This window comes from Mobula hypostoma, chromosome 5 (assembly GCF_963921235.1).
Source record: "Mobula hypostoma chromosome 5, sMobHyp1.1, whole genome shotgun sequence".
Classification (NCBI taxonomy): domain Eukaryota; kingdom Metazoa; phylum Chordata; class Chondrichthyes; order Myliobatiformes; family Myliobatidae; genus Mobula; species Mobula hypostoma.
Window position 1 is genome coordinate 30,217,416 of NC_086101.1, and position 7,038 is coordinate 30,224,453.

A 7,038-nucleotide genomic window follows, 5' to 3' on the forward strand; every position below is an offset into this window, starting at 1 on the left:
AACAGCAGTCATAATGGGTGACTTCAATCTCCATATAGATTGGGTGAACCAAATTGGTAAGGGTCCTGAGGAAGAGGATTTCCTGGAATGTATGTGGGATGGTTTTTTGAACCAACATGTTGAGGAACCAACTAGAGAGCAGGCCATTCCAGACTGGGTATTGAGCAATGAGGAAGGGTTAATTAGCAATCTTGTCGTGAGAGGCCTCTTGGGTAAGAGTGACCATAATATGATGGAATTCTTTATTAAGATGGAGAATGACATCATTAATTCAGAAACAAAAGTTCTGAACTTAAAGAAGGGTAACTTTGAAGGTATGAGACGTGAATTAGCTAAGATAGACCGGCAAATGACACTTAAAGGGTTGACGGTGGATATGCAATGGCAAGCATTTAAAGATCGCATGGATGAACTACAACAATTATTTATCCCAGTTTGGCAAAAGAATAAATCAGTGAAGGTAGTGCACCCGTGGCTGAGAAGGGAAATTAGAGATAGTATCAATTCCAAAGAAGAAGCATACAAATTAGCCAGAAAAAGTGGCTCACCTGAGGACTGGGAGTAATTCAGAGTCCAGCAGAGGAGGACAAAGGGCTTAATTAGGAAAGGGAAAAAGGATTATGACAGAAAACTGGCAGGGAACATAAAAACTGACTGTAAAAGCTTTTATAGATATGTGAAAAGAAAAAGATTGGTTAAGACAAATGTAGCTCCCCAAAAGACAGGAACAGGTGAATTGATTATGGGGAGCAGGGACATGGCAGACCAATTGAATAATTACTTTGGTTCTGTCTTCAATAAGGAGGACATAAACAATCTTCCGGAAATAGTAGGGGACAGAGGGTCCAGTGAGATGGAGGAACTGAGGGAACTACATTTAGTAGGTAAGTGGTGTTAGGAAAATTGAAGGGATTAAAGGCAGATAAATCCCCAAGGCCAGATGGTCTGCATCCCAGAGTGTTTAAGGAGGTAGCCCAAGAAATAGTGGATGTATTAGTGATAATTTTTCAAAACTCTGTAGATTCTGGACTAGTTCCTAAGGATTGGACGGTGGCTGATGTAACCCCACTTTTTAAAAAAGGAGGGAGAGAGAAACCGGAGAATTATAGACTGGTTAGCCTAACATCGGTGGTGGGGAAAATGCTAGCGTCAGTTATCAAAGATGTGATAACAGCACATTTGGAAAGCGGTGAAATCATCGGACAAAGTCAGCATGGATTTGTGAAAGGAAAAACATGTCTGACGAATCTCATAGAATTTTTTGAGGATGTAACTAGTAGAGTGGATAGGGGAGAACCAGTGGATGTGTTATATTTGGATTTTCAAAAGGCTTTTGACAAGGTCCCACACAGGAGATTAGTGTGCAAACTTAAAGCACACGGTATTGGAGGTAAGGTATTGATGTGGATAGAGAATTGGTTGGCAGACAGGAAGCAAAGGGTGGGAATAAAAGGGACCTTTTCAGAATGGCAGGCAGTGACTAGTGGGGTACCGCAGGGCTCAGTGCTGGGACCCCAGTTGTTTACAATATATATTAATGACTTAGATGAGGGAATTAAATGCAGCATCTCCAAGTTTGCGGATGACACAAAGCTGGGTGGCAGTGTTAGCTGTGAGGAGGATGCTAAGAGGATGCAGGGTGACTTGGATAAGTTAGATGAGTGGGCAAAGTCATGACAGATGCAATTTAATGTGGATAAATGTGAGGCTATCCACTTTGGTGGCAAAAACAGGAAAACAGATTATTATGTGAATGGTGGCCGATTAGGAAAAGGGGAGGTGCAACGAGACCTGGGTGTCCTTATACACCAGTCATTGAAAGTGGGCCTGCAGATACAGCAGGCAGTGAAAAAGGCGAATGGTATGCTGGGATTTATAGCGAGAGGATTCGAGTACAGGAGCAGGGAGGTACTACTGCAGTTGTACAAGGCCTTGGTGAGACCACACCTGGAGTATTGTGTGCAGTTTTGGTCCCCTAATCTGAGGAAAGACATCCTTGCCATAGAGGGAGTACAAAGAAGGTTCACCAGATTGATTCCTGGGATGTCAGGACTTTCATATGAAGAAAGACTGGATGAACTAGGCTTATATTCGTTGGAATTTAGAAGATTGACGGGGAATCTTATTGAAACGTATGAAATCCTAAAGGGATTGGACAGACTAGATACAGGAAGATTGTTCCCGATGTTGGGGAAGTCCAGAACGAGGGGTCACAGTTTGAGGATAAAGGGGAAGCCTTTTAGGACCGAGATTAGGAAAAACCTCTTCGCACAGAGAGAGGTGAATCTGTGGAATTCTCTGCCACAGGAAACAGTTGAGGCCAGTTCATTGGCTATATTTAAGAGGGAGTTAGATATGGCCCTTGTGGCTAAAGAGATCAGGGGGTATGGAGGGAAGGCTGGTACAGGGTTCTGAGTTGTATGATCAGCCATGATCATACAGAATGGCGGTGCAGGCTCGAAGGGCCGAATGGCCTTCTCCTGCGCCTATTTTCTACGTTTTCCATGTTTTCTATGTAATAATTTGGATGCTAGCATTGTGGCTTTATTACCAAGTTTCCCGATGATCCGAAGATAGGTGGCACAGCAGGTAGTGTTGAGGAAGCAGAGATTCTGCAGACAGACATACCCAAATTAGCAGAATGGTCACTTAAATTTGTTAAGAAAAATGTGCTGATATTGGAAAGTGTCTACAGCAGTTTAGGAGAATGATTGCGGGAATGAATTGGTTAACATATGAGGACCATTTTCTGTCTCTGGGCCTGTACTCGCGGGACCTCAGAAGAATGGGGTGGGCAATCTTATTGAAACCTGTCGTATAGTGAATGAGAGGATGGAGAGAGAATGAGTCTTATAGTGGAGGAGTCTTCGGACCACCGGACACAGGCCGAGAATTGGGGGGCATTCACTTAGAACAAAAATAAAGAGAAATTTCTTTAGCCAAAAGGGAGAAAACCATGAAATTTATTCACACAAACGGCTGTGGATGGTAAGTCGTTGGATATACTGAAAGCGGAGGTTTCATGAATAGTAAGAGCGTCAAATGCTCCGTCGAAAAAAGCAGGAGAATGGGGTTGAGAGGGATAATAATCTTCCAGTATGATGACTGTGCGATTGGAGGCAGTGGGGGCAGCCAAATGTCTTTAGTAAACAATAAGTCTTTGTTAAACGCAATTTAACAAACGCTGCTGGACAAAACGAATTTAAAGTACCGCATATGAAATCCCCCTTGACAACAACCGTATTATTTTATTTATTCCCTTAATCTGATTACATATCTATTCCTCACCGGAAATTACAAAACTAACATTGCACATGATCCTCATATATGTATTCACGTATGGTTGAATGACAATTATTCTTGAACTTAAACTTAATCAGCTATGACAGGGGTCGCCAACCTTTTTGCCACTGCGGACCGGTTTAATATTGACAATATCATCGTAAGCAGCAGTGGTCCCAACACCGATCCATGTGGAACTCTACTGGAAACCAGCAGTCAGCCAGAATAGGATCTCTTTATTCCCACTCTGTTTTTTGCCGATCAGCCAATGCTCCACTCATGCTCGTAAGTCACCATCTTGCTCAGCAGCCTCATGTGCTGCACCTTGTCAAAAGCCTTCTGAAAAGCCAAGTACACCGCATCCACTGCATCTCTTTGGTCTACCCTGCTTGTAACTTCCTTAAAAAATTGTAGTAGTTAGTTAGGCAGGAGTTTCCTTTCAGGAACCCATGATGGTTTTGGCCTATCGTATCATGTGCCTCCAGGTACTCCGTAATCCCATCCCTAATAATCGATTCCAACAACTTCCCAACCGCTGATGTCAAGATAACAAGACTTTAGATTCCTTTCTGCTGCCTTCTACCCTCCTTAAATAGCGGAGTAACATTTCCAGTTCTCTAGTCATGCGATACAACGCCAGAATATACCAATTCTTAAAAGATCATTGTTTATTCCATCTGCATTATCCTATGCATGCATCTGCAAACGAATATAAGCCTTATAAATAGTTCTCTTTTTTATATGCTTGTTTGTCGCTTTAGTGTGTTTTTCAAGGATAGCGTTTCTTAAACATATCTGAGAAATTTTCAACGTGCGCCACAGTATTCGAGTGATTTATTTTTATTGCTGTTTTACATTATGTGATAAATTACGCTTCAGAACTTAGGTATTAGTGATACGTGGCAGACATAAAATACGGCGGAGAACAATACTTGGTACAACGAAAGTAAAACAAATGGCCTTTACTCCACAGATCATGCCGTGAAGGTATGTTCAACTAATATTTGGATACACCATCAGTTCTCATCTGTTGTCAAATGAAAATGATGAAATACCTGTGTACAGTTTATCAATCTAACCGTGTTCATATGCTTACAGAAAACATTGCGCAACTGATGTATCATAGTAATCTCAATCTCGTATGTGACAATTCCCATTGGAAGGTCCTCTGAAACATAAGTAACAGCAAATTTAAAAATTGTGATATTCGTGTAGTTGTTGGACTATACAGAAACATAGCTTCTTTATGGTTATGGAAAAACATATAATCCAACAGATAAAAGCAATTTACTATCCAATGCTTGGCGCAATTGGGATTCCAGGTAAGTTGTTTATAAAAATGTATTTTAACATGCGTCACTTTCGACAGTATCAATCAACGACAAAACTGTCTATGAAAAAGAGTTTTTCAATTCCTTCGGAATACTACAGCTAACGCCATTCCGATATATAAATAACATTGACTGGCTATCATCAAAGAGTAAATGGTTCGGTAGTACTTTATACTTTATACTTTATTGTCGCCAAACAATTGACACTAGAACGTACAATCATCACAGCGATATTTGATTAATATCGTTTCTAGGTAGTTTGAACACTGCATTGAGAGAGCAAAATGAAAACATGTGAAAGTACTTATGAACGGACGAAATGATGTATTTCATTTTATTCATGTCCAAACTGCAACACGTTTCCGCTCCTACAAGATAAGAGTCTGCTCTATGAAGGGCGGATTTCACGCTTCAAAGGAAGGATTGATTTAAGACTGCAGAATTTCGCACATTTTTCGTGTTTTCCTTAAACGCCAGTGAATACTTTCTGCCTAAGGGAAAGTCAATATCCCGTGCCTAACTAATTATTGTGCGTAGCGTTAAGGTAGTTACTAATTTCAATTTCCAAAGTCATGGTAGAAACTAACCTGTAAGGCGGTGATTCCCTTTTCATGTTAATACTCGGTACGCTCTATCTTAATCATGCAATGCAGCTGATCAATGCATACACCTGGCAGTAATTAATATTTTCAATTTGATGAAAACTGAGCTATTACTCAAAACAACTTTGTGATACTGGATAGATTTACATTGCAGTACTATTTGAAAAAGATAGTAACATGAGCTCAACCGGTCAGATACAACGAAAACTTCCAACTAGGTGATAAGTTTAACAAACTGTGGAATTGCGACATTCTAACTATAATTACCTTTTAATATATACAAAATAAATGTATATTGGGATCACATGAAGCAAGGTTTTTCCACGTATATTCACATTTGCAAAGTGATTTGAGCACTTCATGTAAATATTTATCAGAATGTAACAGATTCACTGGGACGATAGTTGAATAGATTTTAAGATGTCAGGATATTGTATTCACTTTTTGGTAATACATTAAAGTACACATTCCCCTTCGAGACTGGAAACCAATGTATTTCAAAAGATAACCACTCAGTCCATTCAAAACTGCATTGCCTTTATTCAGAAATAATTGATGGCAGTGGATTTCTGATATCTGGAGACAAAGTGCGATGCAATCATATTTTTAAAATAAATTCCAACACTGTTAAAAGAAAATGGATATCCCTAAGCCTGGTTAATATACAGTATGTTTAGACAGACGGGAACACAGCAAACTGGGACTTCTTAAACCGAAGAAAATGTTGACAATATCGATTGGTGGGGGCGGGGGGAGAACAAATCTTTAACATTTGCTACGAAAATGATTTTTCCACGTTTTGTTGTTTTTTTAAGTGCACTGCACAGCCAATTGCGAATTTCGGATCTAGAACAAAATATGAGAATAAATTACCCATCATTTTGGAATATTGTTTCAATGTTGTTGAAGTTAATTCATTAGCACTGACTCGGTAAAAATTAAAAATAAACACAACCGAAAAATTCTGACAACCAAACGCACTAGATTCTCGACTGATTTGCGTTTCTAAAGTAATATATTTTCTTTGTTGGCAGCTAATTTGGTTGCAATTCTCATCCTGACATCCGGAAAATGCGGTCTCTCCAGATGCATCATCATGTACCTGGTATGGATGGCAGTAGCTGACCTCATGGTTTTGATAAGTAATGTAATGTTGAATGAACTGAAAGAAGCGTATTTTCCATATTCGTTCCTCAATTACACTCCTATTTGTAGTCTTATTATACAATTGATGTATATTACTCTTGATTTCTCTGTATGGTTAACTGTCGCTTTCACATTTGATCGATTTATTGCTATTTCCTGTCAGTCATTACGAACAAAATATTGTACTCCCAAAAATGCATCGAAGGTTATAGCAATCGTGTTTATTTTCGGCATCATAGAAAATATTCCTATTTATTTTATATTTGAACCTCGGCGTATAATTAACCAGATGCCATGGTCATGTTTTATGAAAGCAAGTTTCTACACCAGACCCTCCTGGATTGCGTACTTATGGATAGAAACAGCAATAACCCCATTTACACCGTATCTGTCCATTATTATTCTTAATTCTATAACCATAAAGAACATTGTAATGTCCAACAGAGTCAGAAGCAAACTACGAGCAAGTAACAAGGAGAGTTGTCAGAATGATCAAGAATCTGGTAACAGAAGGAAATCGATTATTCTTCTAATTGCAATATCTGCCAATTTTGTTCTCTTATGGATGGTAAATCTGGCATGTTTCATTTACGTACAGTTTACAGACACCCAGTTTATGAAAAGAGATATGTTCAACTCTTTCGCAATTGCAGAAAATTCTGGCTACATGTTACGGT

The 7,038-nt window shown here is 39.3% G+C and overlaps 1 protein-coding gene across 1 annotated transcript in view; it reads left to right on the plus strand.

Moving 5' to 3' along the window:
- The window catches only part of LOC134346719 (major histocompatibility complex class I-related gene protein-like), an 87,976-nt gene extending 81,588 nt beyond the window's left edge, over positions 1-6,388 (plus strand). The window contains exon 7 of the mRNA XM_063048281.1: positions 6,250-6,388. The gene's annotated coding sequence lies outside the window, so the exon portion shown is untranslated. The remainder of the gene's footprint in view (positions 1-6,249) is intronic.
- Positions 6,389-7,038: the final 650 nt, after the last annotated feature.